The sequence below is a fragment of the Notechis scutatus genome, chromosome 2, assembly GCF_049901735.1.
Source record: "Notechis scutatus isolate UNSWTSFEM ecotype Mainland chromosome 2, rNotScu1.2, whole genome shotgun sequence".
Taxonomy (NCBI): domain Eukaryota; kingdom Metazoa; phylum Chordata; class Lepidosauria; order Squamata; family Elapidae; genus Notechis; species Notechis scutatus.
In genome coordinates, this window is record NC_142010.1 from 150,541,756 (window position 1) to 150,545,689 (window position 3,934).

Here is a 3,934-nt window from a genome sequence, read left to right on the forward strand (position 1 = left end):
GGATAGACAAAGATGGGATGGATGGAAGGGAAAGAAAGAAAAAGAAAGAAAGAAAGAAAGAAAGAAAGAAAGAAAGAAAGAAAGAAAGAAAGAAAGAAAGAAAGAAAAGAAAGAAAGAAAGAAAGAAAGAGAAAGAAAGAAAGAAAAAGAAAGAAAGAAAGAAAGAAAGAAAAGAAAGAAAAGAAAGAAAGAAAGAAAGAAAGAAAGAAAGAAAGAAAAAGAAAGAAAGAAAGAAAGAAAGAAAGAAGAGGGGGGGAGGAGAAAGTGAATGAGATATATGAATGGATGGATGGATAGATAGATACATGGAAGGAGGGAGGGAGGGAGAGAGAAAAAAAGGAGAGGAAGGACAGACATAAACCCTGGCTTCAGAAGACTCCTTGAAACAACACAGCAGTCTAGGACAGGAAAGGGATCTCGGAGGAGGTCGATCACTGTCTCACTTGAATTTCCCAGCCCCAAAAGCAGGAGGGGAGGAAGTCCCACCTGTGGCCTTTTTGTTGGACCCAGAAGCCTTGCCTGCCGGCTTTTTGGGGCAACGCAGGAGGGAAACAGAGAAAGAGAGGGAAAGAGAGAGGGAGAGAGAGAGGGAAAGAGAGAAAAAGAGGGAGAGAGAAAGTAAAAGAGGGAGGGAGAGAGAGAGAAGAGAGAAGAAAGAAAAGTAAGAGAAAAGGGAAAGAAAGAAAAGAGAAAAAGGAAGAAAAGGGATAGACAAAGAAAGACAGGGATGGAAGGAAGGAAGAGAAAGAAAGAAAAGGGAGGGAAGGGAGGGAGGGAGGGAGGAGAAAGTGAATGAGATATATGAATGATGGATGGATAGATACATGGAAGGAGGGAGGAGGAGAGGAAGAGGACACAAGCTCTGGCTTCAGAGACTCCATGAGGAAAACAGCAATCTAGAACTGGAAGGGATCTCTGAGGTCATCTTCTAGTCCAAGGGTCTTCAAACTTGGCAAGTTTAAGACTTGTGGACTTCAACTCCCAGATTTCCTGAGCTAACATGACTGGAGCAAGGAATTCTGGGAGTTGAAGTCCACAAGTCTTAAAACTGTCAAGGCCCCTGTTCTAGTCCAACCCGCTGCTCCAGCAGGAGATCCTTACAGAATCACAGAACAGCAGAGTTAGAAGGAACCCTGGAGGCCATCTAGTCCAATCCCTGCTCCAGCAGGAGACCTTATATCATCTGGAATCTGGATTATTTTGGTGCCTCTAACAGAGAGGAAAATGGCAGAGGAGTGTAGTAGGACAAGGCTGCCATGCAGAGGAAGGCAGAGATAGTCCTTCACTTAGGATCACAATTGAGCCCAAAATTTTGGTTGCTAAGCAAGAATGTTGTTAAATGAGTTTCACCACATTTTACTCAATCCATGATAAATCTCCAAGGTCTAACGGTCACGTGCAGGCTAGGGAAGTAAATCTGAAGGCGTGTGCAATGTTCTAATGTACAAGTTATACTTAAATGTGTGGCAGAAAGTGGACGAGGTGTGTTTTTCCAAACACTGTGAGGCTGAATGTGTATAGTTTTAGAAGAGCTCTGTGTGTGTGTGTGTGTGTGTGTGTGTGTGTGTGTGTGTGTGTGTGTACATATACATACAGTATATATAGTAGATAATGTATCTTTTTGTGTGCCTTTACACACACTATACTATGCAATATGGCATATATACATAGGATTAAATAGTGTATTTTGGATGTTCAGTAATAGTAAATAGAGAGGGAAATTGTATCTCTTTGAGGCCAGGCAAGGCATCCCTTGACGTGAGTGATGTCAAGTTGGCCACGCCCACCCAGTCACATGACCACCAAGCAACACCCACCCAGTCACATGACCAAGCACACCTGTCCAGTCACATGACCACCAAGCATGCCCGCCCGGTCACATGCCAAACTCACCCAATCACATGACCACCAAACCACGCCCACCAAATAAGCCACACCCACGGAACCAGTAGTAAAAATTTTGAATCCCACCCCTGATTATTAATGATATCAGGGGGGAAAAAGCCTCAGCTTATTAAATATCTCATCATATGATTGTGATGCCCTGTAAAACATAAACTGTGCCCCCCCCCCGCGCTCCCCCCTCCCAGTGATCCTGATTTGCTTTAAGAAGAACCATGTTGCTTTCAAGGGAGCGTTCCCTTTAGTGCAATGCTCTATCCTTCCGCCATATGTCAACTTAGAACCGTTATACTAGGATGACTGCCCAAATTGTGCTGTTGGTTATAACCAGCCTGATTTCCCTGAGAAGCTAAGAAAGTTTATAAAGTCACCCTTTTAAAAAAGATATCAGAGTAACAATTTCATTCACCCTATGCTTACTTCACCAAGAAGCTGAAAATTAAAACCACAGTCAAAATCCAAACTTAAAATCATGGGGACCTCATGGATACGTCCATGTAGTATTTTTAGCAGCAATAAAATCCCTTACTATTGGCTCTTCCCCGATGTTTTTTCCAACCGAAACCTGCAGTCCTGCAATTTCCAGGTGTTCTTCCATCAAATACCTGTCCATGCTGACCCTGCTTAGCTTTTGAGTTCACAGAAGAACATAACTCAAGTGCCAATACCTTATGAGATGCAGAAAAACTAGAATAGAATGAAGTTATATATGATTGTGCCAAATGCTATTTGTTTGAATCCATGCTATTATATAAACAGGTGTCAAATAGATTGGAATTTTGGTTTTCAGAGCAAAAGAGGCTGTAGGAACAAAGTTCTAAATCATCTCTTTTTCTCTCTTGCTTCTATTTCACTAATATGTTTCCCCAGATACATTGCATTTGAAGTTTGATATTTCTGAGACAGGCCCATGATTCCTGAGTGAACACCAGGCTAATCGGCAATTGTAGCCAACTCTCCACCATTTTTCCCCACAAGATTGTTTCCCTGCATTTTATTTATTTATTTTATTTATTTGATTTGCCAATTGTTTACAAGATAATAAGTATAAATGTATACATAGTTGTGAATACATGAAATGGGTACATATAAGAAAAATAAAAGAATAAGAGAAACAATAGGACAGGGACGGTGAGGCACGTTGGTGCGCTTATGCACGCCCCTACAGACCTCTTAGGAAAGGGTGAGGTCAATAGTAGACAGTCTAAGGTTAAAGTTTTTGGGGTTTGGGGAAGAAACTACAGAGTCGGGTAGAGTATTCCAGACATTGACCACTCTATTGCTGAAGTCGTATTTCCTGCAATCAAGTTTGGTGCGGTTTACTTTGAGTTTGTATCTATTGTGTGCTCTTGTGTTGTTATGGTTGAAGCTGAAGTATTCATTGACAGGTAGGACATTGCAATGTATGATTTTATATACCATGCTTAAGTCAGACTGAAGACGCGCGTAATTCAAGGTTTTCAAGTTCTAGAATTTCAAGTCTGGTGGCATAAGGTATTCTACAACAAGTAGAGGAGTGGAGAACTCTTCTTGTGAAATATTTCAGGACTTTCTCAATTGTGCTAATATCAGATACGTAGTGTGGGTTCCAGACTGATGAACTGTATTCGAGTATTGGTCTAGCAAATGTTTTGTATGCTCTGGTTAGTAGTGTGATATTACCAGAGAAAAAGCTACGTAGGATTAGGTTAACAACTCTTAATGCCTTTTTGGCTATGTAGTTGCAGTGGGCTCTAGCACTTAGATCATTAGAGGTGAGTATTCCAAGGTCCTTTACAGAGCTTGAGTCATCAACAAGATCTTGACTATTCAGCTTGTATTTTATTTTCTGATTTTTTTGCCAATATGTAAGACAGAGCATTTATTTGTTGAGATTTGAAGTTGCCATTTGTTTGACCACTCTGATACATAGTCAAGATCTTTTTGTAGGGTAGCAGTATTGTCTGTGGTATTGAACAGCTTTACATCATCAGCGAAGAGAACGCAATTGCTCTTAATATGATCACAGAGGTCGTTTATGTAGAGTATGAAG